Genomic DNA, 9,457 nt, shown 5'->3' on the forward strand with positions numbered 1-9,457 from the left:
TTATAGGTGAAAACTATATGTTTGACATGTAAACAATATCCAGATACCATCCTCAGCTCAGGTAATATTCATTGCCATTTAGCTATTCAATTGATCCAGATGCTCCTTCTCTACCAAGCTTCCGTGGTGTAATCTTTCTTCACCGTTGCTTTGAAATGTATTTCAACTTGTTAATTCAATGTTGAATTATTGTTAAACTTAAACTTCATTCAAGTCTTGACGTAAAATATAATTTAGGTCAGAATTAATCTACTGAAATAGCGTGAGACCTATTTAACGTCTAGAAAACTATAAGTAACAATGTCTAGCCTTGAATTGCATGAATTTGATGTTTCTAGTGGGGTACTTCAAGGTTCTCATGAAGGTCCGATTCTGTGTTTACTATTTATTAATTATATAGTTTCTTTATTTTATAACAATGTTTATCTTTCAAAAGTATCACTAATAAATATATTTTGCCCGTCGTTTTCAATGAAAAGAAGACGTTCGTTCCCCATGTTGAAGTTATTACAAATAAAGCACTTACATGTCTTAACATCGTACAAAGATCTAATGTTTATTATTTACACGTTGACATTATGTTGGTCAGAAGCACTCTTGAATATTGTTACTCTTCCCTCTCGTCACTTTACACAACATGCAATCACAAAAATTAAACAATACAGCATAAAATTTTAAGGTCCGCAATATAATAAATTATTCTAATCGATATTGTTAATAACAGTGATTTAGTTTTGTTAATAAACTACTCGAATCGTCACAGCAAAAATTCATGTTTAATTCTAATTATTTAGAATCACAATCGGACTTTAAGAGCATTTCTTCCGTTACTGATCAAATATACTTCAATTCAGTTATAATTCATATATCAGTTTGTTATTATGATTATAAGATTATTATAACCCAATATGTACTATAGTTCTTTATTAAAAAAAAATAAACCTACGTATTTAAAGCCCAAACGAGCGTGAATGGGATTGGGTGATGATTTGGGGATCTTGTGAGGAGGCACGAATTGAAAGATGTTGTGAAGGTCACAGTGTTTTATTTGAGTCAGGTTATCGTATATGAGATGACTTGAGGATCGATGATGAAGACTCCGGATGCAGGCGGTGAAGTGTTGGTCAATGTGCGGGGCAGTGAGTTGACGCCGCTGCTGGTGACCGGACTCGTTGACGTATCAGGTATTGGTGAGGGCCATGGGCCTTCCGGGTACTCCATTGCTGAACAGGGAGGCCGAAAGGTGCGGTGGACCTGGTCGGCGGTTGTGCGGGAGATGCATAGACCAGCAAGGATGCCGCGTGGTCTAGGTGCGTGGATGTAGCGCTGGTCAGATGTGCTGGAACCAGGGCGCTGTGATCCGATGTAGCGCTGGCCAGGAACGATGGCCGGGGCCAGGGCGCTGTGATGATCCCGTTGGAGTCCATGAATAAACCGTGCAAAGCCGGGTGTAAAATACATATATGAAATCCAAACTGAACATTATTTTATTTAAGATGGTCCGTTACAACCGTCGATAGAATGTGTGAAATAGAGTGTCTGTGTTTTATTTTATTTTAATTTCAATATCAACTTTTTTTTACAGGTGTTTTTCGATGTCTGTCTCGCTAGGATATATCTGTATCGAGACATATCAAGCATTTAAGCTTGTATGTGGCATTTTTTTCCATTTCCCGGATCCATTGTTATTTTAAAAAGGCTGCGTCTAAAACGAAGAGATGTTTCACTATGATCATATATCGATGGCCCAGTATTAACTGTAAGCAAGTCCAAAAAAACATAAATTGCGATATGGGTATCAAAAGATTTGCCAAAAGGAGTTCTTCCCAGTTTTAAACAATACCAAAATTTATAAAAAATGAATCACTCCTAAAGAGTCGAAAAGATGTTTAAAAATATCCAAATATTTAGATTTACCCAGTTTTATTCAAATCAATTTAGAATAATTATAAGGTATTTGGTTTCAGGTACAGCAACGGTTCCAACGGTTCCTCGTAAACGATTCCGTTCATAACAAAACCACTCTCTTTATCGATATCTTCGGGATTTTTGCTGGAGGAAAGTTTGTCATAAACTTAACCACATACTACCAAAGATATAACGGTCGTTCAGTCCAGATAGGTCTTAATGATAGAGAAATCTTAAGGCCGTTTAAAAAAAGTTCGACCATAGACAATATTAGCTCAAAAAATATCGGAATGCACAAAAAGGAAAAAACTTACAGCTATGCACATATTAAAATATTTTTTAGTATCAAAAAGATGGTAACACAAAACAGGGTCAGTACCACCGATGTATTTAGCATTGATTTATCATTAAAGTCAAAGAAAATACCAATAAATCTAAACGAAACAAGGCAGAACAAGACAAAGACAAACAAAAAAGTAACGGTCTTTGGCGGGTTGGAAATAAGCCGACATAGCTCAGTGGATGCAGAGCACCTGACCGGACAGCAGAAGGCACTTGTTCAATTTCAAGTAATAGCCATAATAGCGTCGTCATCAGACCAAGAAGCGACGTCAGAATCCATCACCTCAACAATAAAGGATATTATCAAGCCAGCCGACCTCAGAGTGGGTGTCAGTGGTATGTCAAAGGCCAAAAATAACAAGGTCATAATTACCTGCCCTAAAAAGTCAGATGCACAGAAGATCCTAACAGCAATTCCAGGGCTGACCAATGGTAACTTGGTTGCTCATGAGGGCAAACGTCTTAGACCTAATGTTATCTTGAAGGGGATCTAAAAAGAAACACAAGATTCTGAAATATTAGACATGATCTTGCAACAAAATGATACTATCTACGAAGCCACTGGAAATGATAAGGAAGCTATTAAAATTCTAAGATTCACAAACGACAGGAAAAATGATAGGCTACGAAATGTTATTCTGATCGTCAAAAAAGAAGTACATTCAGCTATGTTGAAACAAGAAAGAATAAATATAGGTTTCCAGCGAGTCCGAGTCGAAGACAGCTGCCCAATCATGCAGTGCTATAAATGCATGGGATACGGTCACTCCGCCGCGAGATGTACTGAATCAAAAGATCGTTGTCTACACTGTGCTGGTGAACACAAATCATCTGACTGCACAAAAAAGGAACAAAAAGAAGAATTCCATTGCTGGAACTGCTTTAAAATGGCCAAAGGCAAAATTGAGGCACCAAAACACAGATCAAACGATAGGGACTGCCCCTACCGTACCATAATGATGTCACGCACAATGGAGAGAGTTGACTATGGCTAACTCAACTGTAACTACAGCATCCGGGACCCAGGCCAGTATAAATGAATACAACATGCAACATTACCAACAAGTCTAGTGTTGACGTATTTCTATGTCTACATAAAATTATTAAAAAATACCTAACAAAACAATAGTAAACTAAGTTCAAAGTGCTCTTTTCTTCTAAATCGTAGACCGCGCGTTTAACCAGATAATTTTTATTAAGTGGAGTGGCTTGTTTTAGTGTTTTTTTTACCTACTTTCCAAAACTGCCACGAAGTGTCAAACTCTACCTACTGGAAAAAAAATCAACATTATTTTTCTCTTATTCCGCTTCACGTGACGCAATAGTGAATACCGATTACTATCTTATCCACTTAAAAATAACTCTTTGTACGTAAAGATCGCATAAAATAACATAATCATGAATACAAAGTGCATTGTATGCGAAAAAAACATTGACACTCCGTCAGATTTTATATGCTGTAGTATCTGTGAAATGAACTACCATCTTGGCTGTGCGGATATTACTGAAACCTCACGCCGTAGTGCAAGAAGTTTACAATGGAAATGCAAGAAATGTAATAGTAAAAATGCTAAAAATACCAAACCAAAACAGACTAATAACGACATACTATTGAACAACGAGCAAGAACCGCCATCTATCATCAAACAAGCAAAACAGTCTACTCAACTGCCGAAATCTGCAAACCAACCAAACGACACGGACAACTTAACAACCACAAATATAGATGGCGCTAATGGTCCTTTAACTTCTCAACTGTTTATTAAAGAGCTGACTGATTTCAAAACATCCATTATGAAATTCGTGGAAGACAAATTTGATTCATATGTACGCAAATATGAAGCTCTCATCTCACAAAATAATGAAATAATAAAATCTATCCAATTTATGTCAGATCAGCAAGATGACCTAAGAAAACGTATAAATGTTATCGAAAAAACTCAAGAAATAGCCAATGAGGAATTAATTACACAAAAAAATCATAATAATATGCTACTAAGTACTATCTCTAAACAAGATGAAAAAATCGATAAATTGGAGTATTTAAGCCAAATCTGTAATATCGAGATAAGAGGTGTTCCGGAGTCCGACATTGAAAATAATGCAGAAGTACTCAAAAAAATTTCTAAAATTATCAACTACGAAAATACCGGCGTGCATTCTGTATTTACAAAAATCTACAGGCTGGGACCGAAGTTCTCCGACAAAAATCCAAGACCTATCGTAGCGACGTTCAACACCACAACATCGCGGGATGACTTCCTATCCAAATTCAAAACTTACAAAAAATCCACAACCACTATGACAAATAAAATAAATACAAGGGATCTAGGATTATCACAAGCCGCCAAACACATCTATGTATCCGATCAATTAACTCAAAAAGGAAAATTTTTGCTATCTCAAACAAAAAATTTTGCCAGAGACAATAATTACAAACACTCTTGGTCCACCGGAGGGCGCATTCTTTTGAGACAAACGGATACTTCCAAGATAATTTCTATAAATAATATTGCTGATCTGGACCGTGTTAAACGTCAATTACTGTGACTGACGATACAAGCTACTATGCTGCTATATCACTCCATTATACCAGACATTCATGATTGTATTATAAAATGCTTCTACCCGATATTCTATTATACTCAATGTGTATTCTTACTTTCCCTAATGGCTATTAGTATGTCTTTTAATATTATATTACATTGCTTTCGAACATATATATATATATCTCAACTATTGCGAAAATACATAAAGACATTCCAATAGCATTTAAAACTCATAAACAATCTTATTGCAAAATCATATGCATCTTTTCATTCGCATTGTGGTATGTTTCGCTTGTTAATTTAGTTGCATCCTCGATGATAAATTATTTTCCTCACCAAACTAGGTCCAACTAAAACAAAAATATTTACCTTACTATTATTCAGTATATTCTTTATATATATTTTAATATTGTTAATTCTGTAAACATAACTTTTTTCTCTGATTCTTCCATGAGCCATACCACGAATTTCGACAAACTAACACATTCTCAAAATAGTGTACTCTCCTTCTTCTTAGTATTATTATTATTTAAATCGATTGTTTTTTGTTTTTGTTTTATGAATCACACCACCACCAGGATACCCTACATGAGATATAATGTATTTTTCTTTAATCTATCAAGCTCATCCATTTTTAACACAATTAGTGAGTTTATATTATGTAATCCCATTCTTACAGAAAAAACTATATCTAACCAATATAAAACATATTTTCATCCAGCTTACTTATGTTGTAATTAGTATATATAACATCACTAGTGCTCTACTTATCACCAACAATTTTTTTTTTTGTAACTTTTAACAAAAAGAAATTGAAGTATATTTACTTTAAATATTTCCATCAATATACTAACTATTCTAATTATTGCTCTCCTAGCTCTATCATAAAAACAACTAAAATATGTATTAAATATCTTATCTAACAGCTAAACCATTCTGAAACACACACAATTACTACCATCCTTATTCCAATCTCAAGTCTTTTAATATCTTTTGAGAATCAAGTATATAATCTAATTATCACTACTTTCCTGGCAACTTTTTATATGAGTCATAGCAATAATAATTATATGTGTACTCAATATAAATTCTTACACTCCGAACTAGATTCCTCTGCTTCTATCATAATAACCTTAAAAAATGTCTTATTTCATATTGTATTGCTCAATATTATCACCATACAAAAAAATAAGAAAACAATTTTTGTCATAAAAAATGAGTGATATAGTGAATAAACAACTATGTACAAGTAGGCATGTGTATATGTGTATATGTATGTATGCATACATATATATATATATATATATATATGTGTATGTATGTATGTATACATATATATTTGTATATCTTTGTATGAATATGTATGCATCTATAAATATGAATAAGTGTGTGTGTGGATGTATGCGTGTACACGCGTATTTACGCGCTCATACATGCATGTACAATGTACACTTACACAACCAGAAAAGAGAGTTATGTATTTGATCTTTTCCTGCATAATAGCATGTCTTAGACTTCTTAATTTTTTTATATTTTTGTTTTTCTTTTATTTTTATTTCTTCTTTATTCTTTTTATTTTCCTTTTTTTTTGTCTTCTGCTTTCTACTTTAACATTTTTATATTTTCTATTTCCATTATAATTCATTCTAATATAATCTTTCATACTTTAAACATGTATAAATATTTAATTCATATGTTAACACTAGACCTCACATACTAACTATACACCATTGGTCGCCACGAGACAGGCAGTCGCCTAGTGTGGTGATTTAATGTATCACATGTAAGAAAATGTATTATTGTATTATCATGTATTCTATAAATAAAAACTATAAATAAAAAAAACAAATATGAGAAAATTGAAGACTATAAGCCAATAAAAAATAGCCTTCGAATAATGTATCTTAACGCGAAAAGTATCAAAAATAAAATTGACGAGATTGAAGAAACTTTAAAGAGCATCAAACCCACTGTACACGTATTTGCAATATCCGAAACCTGGTTGGAAGATGGTGAGGAGTGCTTATTCAACATCGACGGCTACCAAAGTACATTTGCGTCTCGCACCAATTAAAGAGGAGGAGGGGTGATTCTCTACACGCACCATTCACTAAATGCTACAACTATCGAAAAACATTGTAGTGAAAATTCTTTCTTAGGAATTAATATCCGTAATAGAAATTTTAAACCGTTAAATATTTATGTTATATACAGAAAGCCTACCTCAAACATTAACGAATTCTTAATGTATCTTGAATCTATTTTAAATAACTGTAGAAATGATACCCTTATCTTTGGTGATTTCAACATTGACATTCTTCAAAAAAATAATACATCTCTTAAATACATCAACACGCTAGACTCATACAACTGTTTCATATGTAACACATCCTATCCTACACGAGTAACAGATACCTCTACTTCTCTAATAGACCATAATATCATCTCAAACAGACAAAATATTTCCTCAACTACTGCAAATATAGATGCCTACCTAAGTGATCATAACATTTTGATATTAGATTACCAAAACAGCTTGAAACATCACACTAATAATAGCATACATTCTTTTTCAAACAACACCAAAACCGATAAAAACATGTTAAAAACATATGTAGAATCCCACAACTTTCCACACGAAACCACCATTAATGCCAATGAAAACTATAATAATTTTAATGAATACATCAAAACAGCAATAAAATCATCCCAACATAAATCTGAGTTACGCATAGGAGACCAACGGAGGGGTAATACTCCATGGTTTGATGCAAAATTAAATGCACTTATCAAACAGCGCAACAATGCGTTTAAAATCTGGAAAAAAAATCAGCAAAGTGATATATTCACAGCACTGAGAAATAAAACAAGAAATCAAGTTACCAACTATAGAAAATATGCTAAAACCAAATACTACACGACTATATTTAAAGAAAACCTGCGTAATCCGCGACAGACATGGAAAATAATAAATTCAATTCTAACAAATAGCTCGACACCCCAGAAAGATGAAATTGAATGTCTTCTCATTAAGAATGAAGAAATAACATGCCCAACACAGATAGCTTCAACTTTTAACAACTTCTTTATATCAGTTGGGGAAAACTTAGCAGCTACAATTGCATCATATCCAGATGATTCTATCACTATAAACACGGATCAAAAAGCAATCCAGTCCTTATACATGGCCAAAACAAATAAAACAGAAGTTCTCAGTATCATCTCTCAACTAAAGTCTAATGCTTCTCCAGGTTTAGATGGAATTACACCAGTGTACATGAACTTTTGCAAAGATATATTAGCTGACCACCTTCTTTTTCTTATTAATCAATCCCTGGATAGTGGAATCTTCCCAGATCAACTAAATATAGCAAAAATAATTCCGATTTACAAAGATGATTGCAAAAAAATCCTTCTAATTACCGTCCTATATCTATCCTCTCTGTTGTGTCTAAAGTTTTTGAAAAGGTTATTAAGCTTAGGCTCACTTAATATCTCCTATCAAACAATTTACTCGCATCCCAACAGTATGGATTCAGAAACCAATCTAACACTAAATGTGCTGCCTTCGATTTTGTATATGCCCTCCAAAAGCATATAGACCAGGGTAAGCATGCTGCAGGCTTATTTATAGATTTAAAAAAGGCTTTCGATACGGTTGACCATGGGATACTACTAAAGAAGCTAGAACACCTAGGCATAGTAGGCACTCCCCTGAAGTTACTGTGTAGCTACCTCTCTAACCGACACTGTCAGACCTTTGTTGGAAAAGGGACAAGCAGCATGGGAACGATAAAATGTGGCGTGCCTCAGGGCTCCGTACTTGGACCATTACTATTTTTAATATATATAAATGATATTTTAATTTAAAATTAAACAGTAACTTTATAAACATCACTTATGGGTAAATACTTAATGCCGACCGGGTTTCGCTACAACCGTAGCCTCATCAGGCATTAAGTATTTACCCATAAGTGATGTTTACAAAGTTACTGTTTAATTTTAAATTATAATGTCACATCACAAAGTTACCGCTTCATATGAAGAAATAAATGATATTGCTAAATGGGGACTTAAGGGTACAATACAACTCTATGCAGATGACACAGTGATTCTTTATCACAATAATGATTTAAACGAACTTGAAAAGGAAATGGAAAGGGATGTAGCTTGCCTGGCAAACTGGCTGCGATTAAACAAACTTAGCCTAAAAATAAATAAAAAAAACACATTACATACTGTTTGCAAATAAAAAAATGTAAGTCTTAATATAAGTCTTGATAATAACCGCCTTGAAAGGGCTAATGTTACAAAATATCTTGGCCTATTCATTGATTCACAACTCACATGGAATCACCAATTTAAACATGTTCTATCCAAAATTACTCCTATAACTGGTGTTTTATATAGACTTCGCGGGTTACTTCCTCCCTCTCTATTAAAATCGATTTACCATGCTATGATTCACTCACATCTAATATATCTCGCCGGAATCTGGGGATTTGCTACAAAAAAAATGATTTCAGAAGTCCAAGTCGTCCAAAATAGAGCCCTGCGAAATATTTTCAGTTTACCCTGGGACACACATGTCAAAGACATCTACAGAAACACCCAAATACTTCCTTTTAATACCATTCCCACTTTTGAAATAACGAAAA

The sequence above is a fragment of the Hesperophylax consimilis genome, unplaced genomic scaffold (assembly GCF_061612785.1).
Source record: "Hesperophylax consimilis isolate HC1 unplaced genomic scaffold, BYU_Hcon_1.0 scaffold_81, whole genome shotgun sequence".
Lineage (NCBI taxonomy): Eukaryota > Metazoa > Arthropoda > Insecta > Trichoptera > Limnephilidae > Hesperophylax > Hesperophylax consimilis.